The following is a 9,926-nucleotide window of genomic DNA, read 5'->3' on the forward strand; positions in this document are numbered from 1 at the left end:
TACAAATAGTCAGAGTTCACGCATAAGCCGTGAATCCCATGAAATTTAGTATTTGGCGGGACATTACCCTACAAATAGACTGGACTAGATATGCCTAGCGCACACCACATTTCGACATTAGACGAATCTATGTCAAATTGATTTTTCTTGGTAGAAATTTATGCTCGATCGAGGTAAGAAGTTTATTTGTTGGATTTATGTATGATTTTTGAATTACGATTTTTATTTAGTTAATTTTTGGTAATTCTACAGAATTTTGTAATAGATTTACTTTTCGGTATGTGATTTTGGCTAGTTTCGGTATGTCAGAATAATTTATTAAATTTTTCAGACTTTGTAAATTATTTCGAAAGAGGAGTCTAAAATGTTTCGTTTCTATAAGCTGTAAGATTTGTACTGGAATTTGTGTAACATGATATGATGGCAAAGTACTCTTTTTCAAAAACGTATGTCAAACATTTCGTTGTTAATTATGGAACGCCTTTACTGCATTGTATTGTAATGTATAAATCTATATGGCAAGTCTAGTACTGTGTATGTAATATTTTATTTTAATTTGAAATTGTGTGCCAGTCTATAGCATATACATACAATGTCCGTTTTGTTGTATGGCATTAGATATTATATTGATACCAACTATGGTATAACGTTTGATTTACATTGAATTTTCTTAATTTGTAGTTGTAAATAATAGCTGCAGTTTATGATTTCCGTATCTATATTTTTTCATCATAAACTTTTCATATCTTTTCCATACTTTTACTTTAGACTTTTAAGTAATTAATTTTTGTAATAATGGAAGTAATCAGTGACGCATTTTAATCACGTGACGTATGAACTTAGTAGCACATATATTTTGTATAAGTAGCACGTATTATTTATGGGAGCCTACGGAGGTATGGTGTACCCAAAGGAGCAGTTTTATGCCCTGACTTATTTGTTTTGCTATGGTGCTTACCATATGTTATATATTTTAGCTTCTTCCGTCAGACGACTTTTACCTGGTGATGATGTCACAACCCGGAAGTACAATACCCGAGGTTCACTTGTCTTCACTCGCCTGGATGTGATTTTCCCAGCGCAGAGCTTTTGTCCCATGGTTGTGCCGTAAACCGCAAAGACGATGATTTTTGTTATCCTCTGAAGTCAGCTCAGGGATGCAATCACCTACCATCATAGGGAGCCAAAACGGAGTCAACGTATTCACGGTTTAAAGGGACTTTCCTTGAAGATATGTTGTATTTTTGTGCTACTTAAAGTTCGAAATTAACGGAAACAACTGTGCCACGTCACGTTAAAACGGAACTGTCAGGGGGGAAGGGGGAGGGGGGTAAGAAATGCTACCAACATAAGTTGAAGATTTGAAACGATCGGTAATCTATATAACAGAAACTAAGGATTTAAAATGCGTTAATAGTCTAACAACCAAGTGACATTATCGTTAGAATTTCTTAACAGTTCAATAATATATCAATATTTTTAAAAAAATGAAGATAAGAGTGGAAAATTTGTTCTTTTATTGGGTTTCTTTTACTTGTGTCTAAAATACACTGAACAACGTACATGTTCAATGAATAACGTGCTTGCTGAAACGAAATTGATAGTGTGTTTAAAAGAACATTTTACACTAAATTATATCTCGGACTCCTATACTTATGTATAAACTAGTATCTTCTGCACAGATAAACTGGCTATTATGTTTGATTCCCTAAAAGACAATTGCTTCACAAACGAGATCCCCAGTAGGTTGTTGACAAACGGAATGTTATCTTTATAAACATAACCAAATAACCAATGTATCAAAACAGTAGGAAAAAGAAAGACAAATGTACCGTTAAATGAAATTATTTTATTTTTTTCTCAAGCGCTTGTTTTAGCGATATAAAAGACAGTGTTGCCATGCAGTGGAACATAATTAACACACACTAATATAAACAGATTGGATATATTCATATATGTATTGACTTTACGCAGCAAAACGTGACTTACAGAAGGCTACAGTTATGTACAAGATTTTAAACTCAAAAATACATGTTTATTTCTTTATTACATGTTATGGCAAATTAATGTAAACTGCATTTTTGAAAACACTGGTTTCATTACGTACAAATTGTATAGCCGGGTGTTTAAAGAATTTGTTGCTTTACTAATTCATGTAAGATTCAGTAACTCTATAATCTACTTTTATCTTCAGTTCTAAAATAATTGTTGTCAACAATGGTAGTATGTGTACTGCAACCATAAAAATATCTAACCCTGTCATTATTTCGGTTTAATTTACATAGCCAAATGTCCAATGAATTTGTTGCTTTATTATTTTTGTTTTTTCTTATTTTCAGTGACTTTATAACCTACATTCGTCGTAAGCTCTAAAATGATTTGTATTGTCAATCATGGTGTTATGTGGACAGCAATCGTTGATAAATGTCCAACCCTGTCATTATATCGGTTTGATAAGTTTGCTTGTATTGTTATTCCCCAGTCACACATACGGCGCGGACAGCTACGTTTAGCCACGAATAGAAACGTAGTAATCCGTATCGATCCGTATCTGACCCGTACCTCAAAGTAGTTATCCGTATCAATCCGTATTATCACTTGGTTGAAACGTATTCAAGACGTACTCCAAACTTGCAGGTTTCTCCTACTTTTAAACATGCATCAAAGTTTAAGCGATCCGTAGCCATTTGAGCGTGACCTTCGTCCAACTTGATCGAAACTTATTAATCCGTAGTTATACGCACTAAACGTAGTAAAGCTACAGTCACACATACGGATTTGTCCGTAAGTTGAGGTACGGTGCGGATAAGTACGGATAGGTTACGTACCTCGCCGTAGCCGAACGTAGTTATCCGAGGCTGCTCGTACTTAAGCATAGTTCAACGTAGTTTACCGCAGACCCGTCCGTGCGCTGGGCAAGTTGTAAGGCGCAGTAAAACGTAATTCAACGTAGTACCTCGAACCTATCCGTACTTATTCGCGTCCTGTATTGTTTTGTTTGTTTGTTTCCTGTTTCTCACCATTTTCCCGTACTAAGACGTACTGCTCCGTAGTTATACACCCACAGACTAATCGTATCCGCACCGTACCTCAACGCATGGACATATCCGTATGTGTGACTGTAGCTTATTCGTGTCATCTCCCCCAAAGATTAATCCCATCCGCACCGTACCTCAACGCACGGACATATCCGTATGTGTGACTGTAGCTTATAACAATTTGTAAACATGCATACATTGAATTTTAAAACTGACATTACAGTTTAAAATGCAGTTTGGTCCTCTATTTATCTATAAAGGGACTGGACGTATTACCATTTATTTTTAGTTCATGTGATAAATAATCGCGTCATGTTTTATTTTACACAGTTTTATCGACAAGAGAAAATATCAAAGGTGAACAATACCAAAAACGAAACTGACATACGTAAATCAATTAAACAATATATGAACATCACTAAAGCGTACAATCATATAGATTAATAAATATATTTGTCCTCTCTTCAGTTTATGAATTTATATCGTAAACATGATAAACTCAGTCGAAAATGAAGTATGTTGTCAAAGTACATGCAAAGAAATATAGACTTACATGAGATATACTACAGCATGACCTAACTAAACGAGGAGAAAAGATACAGAAAATTACTGTCTTACAATTCTCTCCATTTCATCTAACTCTAATTGTATGCCATGGAAGTTCTAAATACTTTTAATATTTTAAACAGCATATGTTTACTGCTTCGCATGCTTACAGAGGAACTGTACTATAACCGCGCGTATTTGAGTCTTCTTTCCTGCTATAATGTCATCTTATCTGACAAGGAAACAAAAACATCAAATTATGGTCTGCCACTGAAAAGCTATAAAATGTTTGACTTTTTGTCATTGTTACTATTTTATGTTGGTTATTTGAAGTTAGAGATTTCTTTAAATGAAATGTTGAGTTCTGGAAATATATAGATTTAGTAAATACAGTTTGATAAAATTTAATGTTTAATGCATCTATCTTATCTTGAGCCTGGGGTTATTTCACTGAACTGATAAACAGCCTCAAATGTCAATTTAATAAATATTGTTTCTGAGCCTTAGTTTGAAACATACCAAAATCGCATTCTGGGACCAGCTTAGAACAAGCTTTAAACTTACGTGAGAGTAGCAAGATATCCGTTATTCTACGATAATACATTTGAACCTATTTTGTATATCAAACAATCTGTGTCGAAAAACGTGCTTTAGATATAACATCGAAATTTGGACTGTGTTGAAAACAGCTTAACCTTTTACGGAACGGGACCCTGGTTTCCAGATTAAAATTGTATTACATCTAATATTTGAAAATACCTTTATGACAATGAAATTTGAATAAAATGTAAATGCATGTCTTGATAATACAAGATCTGTCAATAATCCTCACCATCAATGCAAATTTAAGCCTCATTATGCCGACCATCTACTCCTTCTTCGATTTCATCTAATTTGTTTTTTCCAATTTTCAAAACCTCGTTGAATGCCGCTAAAATAGAAAAAAAGTTGCTTAAATACGTAATAACCATAATATGACATATTTTTCTCCTATTCTATATATTGTATTCCGAGAAATTTGTTACTTGGGCAAGTGAATGCATTCAAACAATTATGTAATTAATGATTTGTTGTTTAGGCTAATGTTGTTATAATATATCAAAACGAAAAGGAAACTTATAGAAAGAATAATTTGGTGATCTCCAAATTACAAAGCAAGATTCTTTCTGGCTAGCGGAAATGCGTCTCGTTTGTAGTAGTTGCAAATGTGATCAAAGAAAAGAAAGAGCAAGCCTTCGTTAAACACATGTGTATTGATGAGTAAATTGTAGAACGTATTTTTCTGCACACATAAAATGACACGCACAAATATCAGTAATGAGATCGCACATTCTGTGCAAAAGTAATAAAAACAGTTTGCAGTATTTGAAACACCGACCATTGTTTGCAAAATCAAAAGCATAACATTCTATTTCGTACTTTATCACTGTGGGGAATCACATGATCAAAATAATCTCTAAACCGAAGTTATATTTTGAAGAACATGAATAAATTTCCTGTCATGATAAGATATTAAATTTAAACATAGCCTATCATATGACTAATGAAAATTGTTAAATTATCATGGAGTTGACAATAATCATGATAGATATCCTGTAATTACAAACACTAAGGAAAATAAAAAGTTTAAAATCAGTTTCTTGAAGTGTTCCAGATAACCAGAAGGTGATTGTGATTGAAATCTATGTAGTTTTAGGATACATGTATGTTGGTGTATGATAGGCTGTATCTTAGATTTACAGCAAAAGATTCTTCAATATTATCCGACATTATTCATAAATTTATTTTGGTTTAGAGATTATTTTGATCATGTGATTTAAATTAACACACGAGCTGTTCGTGAATTAGCGTAGGCTTGGCTAGCTTTTAAAGTCATCAGTTCCATTCCAGTCCAGACATAATGTCGCATGACCTTTTTCTAAACAGATTCTGCCATTTTCTTTATTCTGCAAATGTCCGCTTTTATCGCACAGACAATAGTACTTTATGACGTCATATGAGAAATTCATTACGACATCGCAACGTTTACCTATATCGATTCTTGAAAAGGTTTACAATACACTCATTGAGACTACAAAACTACCTACAATGAATTCTTGAATTATGCTTAATAATTTTTATAAGGCATTTTCTTTTTTATCAAACAGAAGCGAAAGACTTTTTATTAATTATAATTTTAGAACAGAGAAAGTTTAGACGACTGAGTCTGAAACATTAAGTGAAATTTCCAGCGCTTGGGATGTAGAGTAGGCAGAGTCACATACTAATAAATAAAAATAAAGCATGTTCTGTATTATTCAAGATGATGATTTTTGTTTGCAGTTTACGCAGCTAAGAATTTATAAACACGTCTATGTAAAAATTGCTGACATATAATTTTTTTCAGATGTTTCAGGAGCAGATTTTGATGTGTTAAAAAAAAGAATTATTATTTCACTTCTGCTTCAATTCTACGAACTGACGGAAGAACTTTCGTGATAGATAAAATTGCAGGCTAGGCTAATTTCTTGTGATACCAATGTTATCAGAATACGCAGATACAGACAGACGAAGTTCGGTAACTGTATTATTTAAGTAAAATTCACGGACTTAGGGACCAGTGGACAATGTATGCGTGTTATTTCTAGATGTATTTGCTAATGCAAGTATTCAATTGATGTCATGTATCTGGATTCTTCATGTTAATGTTATTCGGGATCAGAAGTAAATCACAGTTTATAAGAAACTATCTCGTGTTTAGTTGTTAAGAACTAACAACTATGAATAATAGGTTTTCGATGGAGAAAATAAAGGTCCTTCTTTCTTAAACTTCAGTCATTGTTCCAGTAAATTATGTCTTATCAATTATTGTTGTAAAATCATTAAAGAGAATTCAGCATCACAAAAATTTATGTCGAATATTGTAGTTTTCGTTTTTTGATGCAGCTAATTGTTATTACCAATTTTGTTGAAATATAATGCAAATAGTTCTATTTTAAACTACAACGCTTATAAATGACATTTGCTTAGCATCATAAATTTCTTAATTACCTATTAACAAAGCATCGGCTTGGAGATCGACTTCGTTTTCCTCTACGTAATTTACAACAGGAAAAATCTTTTTCTGTTTAAACCTAAACGTGTTCATGAGTTTGCTCTTGCATTCCTTTACTTTCCTGTCTTCAAACACTCGATGCTTGTTCCTCCTAACAGTCTGACTTACTTCATCACACTTTGTCAAAATAACTATGAACGGAACGCCTGAAAATGTAAAGTCTTGGGCCTGTATTCATAAAGCTCCTAAGGAGGGAACTTAGGAATACACATGACTTTGTAAAATTTCGTAAACAAAACAGAAAAAAGAAAAGTATAAACATTATAAGATTTATTGATAATCATCATTACTATGTCAGACTCTATGAGACACTATTGTTGGACATTCCAACTATCTCGACGATTGTCCACATATTGCATTGGAACTTTTCCCTTAGTTAGTCCCTTAGGAGCTTTATGAATACGTGCCCAGATAAATTACAATGACACGACAGGTGAAGCATAACTGAGATCACAGTGCTCAATTAATCGCTTATTTACATTTGTCATGTATATTTTTCATTTGTTTACGTTTAGTTCACTTACACTTGTGTCTAAACGTTTTGATAAAATAAACGATTAATTATGGAAACAAATTGTGCCTCTATAATGTTGGTTAATCAAATTTTGTCAAGGATTTGTTCAGAACTAAACCTACTGGTCTTTTTTACGTGTTCACTTGGGTTTTAATAAACTTTGAATGTTCACTGAAATTATTTTCAAAATGAGATTTTGTTATCCTGGTTGCCAAACCAAGACAGCATTTATCAGCAAAAGTAAAATAAAACATAAAGATATTTTGAAAAATGTTAAAACTAGATTTGTTTCTGAAATCAGAAGAATTAGTACACTTTTTAAATACTTTATATTAAAAAGATATAATTTAAAAAAATCTTAAAAAATAATAAAGTATACATTTTCAATTGAGATTAACTCTTTGTGATGATTTCTTTTTGTTTTTAAATACATGTATATCCCTTACAGAATACATGTAACTGACAAATGATACTCAAATGTGATTGTCCACTTTTAAACCATACAAAAATGTCAATTAGGAACAATGTATAAATTGTAACAAGTTACATGATGATTAAGCACATGCAGTCAGACTCACTGCCGATTAATACATCGAACGTTCTAAAGCAGAGTCAGGCTCCGCAGAACCAAACATTGAAAATGCATATAATTTACCTTCTGCATAAACAATTCGCAGCATATTCTTCATCGTGGACTCTATTTTGTCTGACAATTCATTCAAGACAGACACACAGTCGAAAACGAAGCATACGACATGAATCTTATCACCTGGAGTTGGATGAGCTTTGAAATCCTTCGCAGTTTCCTGAATTCCATTTATGATCTAAAAAACATTTACTGGTTCAGTACAATGGAAGCTTATATAAAACGTTCAACTTGCTAGTATTCAAAGATATCATTTTTATATCAAAACTATATATAGACAAAAAGTTAATCGTACATTCCTACACATAAGTATTAGTTTGGCGTGTAGCGTGTTTGTATTTATGTTTTATACCACACTGTACAGACAAATATCTAGAAACAAAGGAAATTTGGGAAAACGTTTCCTCTTTCAACGCGTAATGTTGCATATCGTTTTATGAAAACGGTATGACTTATATTTTCATTGTCTCTGTATTTTGTATAGAATGAAAATACAGTTTGTCTTCATATCATTTATATCTTTAAAGAAGCAGCTAAAACATTTTTCTACGCTAAAGACAGAATTGAATCGACACGACAATAGATTTTTTTGGATTTAGGGCATTTTAAATTAAATTTCAAGAAAAGAATTTTCATACAATTAAATGTGGGAGGGTCATTTTGCTGTTCGTATCTAATTAGAATAAAGATCCGGTAGTCAAAGTTCTATTATAATTTTCACATTCACATTGACAGATTGTTTGTGTCGACTGTTTGTCAGTGCAATATATGTCGTAAATGACGATTTTGCCCTTTCGATTTGCCAAGTTTCAAATTTTGTTTAATAATATCAGGCCTGGTTCACAAAAATGGCATCAACTACAAAAAATAAATTTCATAAGATAGGTAAGAAATAAAAGAGCAGAAAAGAAAGCAAATATTTGTCGGTAATCGTTTGCAAAAGTCCTTTCCTTTTCAGTTTATTGAACGCACTAGAAAGAAATAGTTGTGGTATTTGTTTTGTTATGCAGGAAAAAAAAATGGAAAAAAATGGCTTAATACAAATATTTAAAAACATACGGAATAAAGAACGAGTTCAAAGAAAAAAACTCAAGGACTTCAAGATCCCAAAAGGATCAAATATATAACATTGAGTTCAAATACAGGAAGACTTATTACGACATTTAAAGACTAATAATGTGGTAGCTAGCGAAATCTATAACCACCTTGTCCTCGGTATACAGTGATTTTTTTAAAGAAAATATGGACTGTACATGCCATTTTCTTAACAAAGAATCAATAATGTAATATATCAGAGGTACTTAGCGGCATATTTACTTACTTAAACGAATATGTATGACTGGAAGAAAATCAAAATTTCATTTTTGATATTCTTCACAATGTATGTTATATTGGAAAAATTTGCTTGATACAGTAGTTTGCCAATAGCAAATTACCAAATGCCAAGAGCATTGTTAACTTTCTGAAACAATATACATTTAAATATGTACATATTCTAAACTTGAAAATTACTTTTCATTCCTTTATATCTTGCTGGGTACCTTTTCTACCATCAGACTACCTTGCTCCCCTACTATTCTTATTTAATTTATATCTTTCAAATTGGTAATTGTAATAAGGAAAAAAGTAAGAAAATACTTTATATCTGTCTGGAACGTTTCCTCTTAATATGAATCTAACATGGTCGACTGTGATGCCTTCTGTCTCTTGAAAACCAGGTGTGTCTCCAAAATATACATTGCTCTTTTTAAGAGGTCCAGGTTCATGTTTGTACTTCATTTGATAGAGCTGAAACTGTATTGGTATATCAAGATTAAAAGATAAGTGATAAGAAATGATATGATTTATTATTCTATACCTATTTTATCTATCCAATCGCGAACGTTCATTTGCAACACGTGACCGTACAATATATTACGGTATTTGGATGCACGTGCGTACAAAAATCCTGTATTTTCTGTATTTGGGGGCACGCGCGTACAAAAAATCCTGTATTTTCTGTATTTGGACGGTTCAACAGTCCCATGTTAAACATACGATAAAGCCCGAAACGCGTGAAAATGTTCCGAATGTAAATCAGATGAAATA

The sequence above is a fragment of the Mercenaria mercenaria genome, unplaced genomic scaffold (assembly GCF_021730395.1).
Source record: "Mercenaria mercenaria strain notata unplaced genomic scaffold, MADL_Memer_1 contig_882, whole genome shotgun sequence".
Taxonomy (NCBI): domain Eukaryota; kingdom Metazoa; phylum Mollusca; class Bivalvia; order Venerida; family Veneridae; genus Mercenaria; species Mercenaria mercenaria.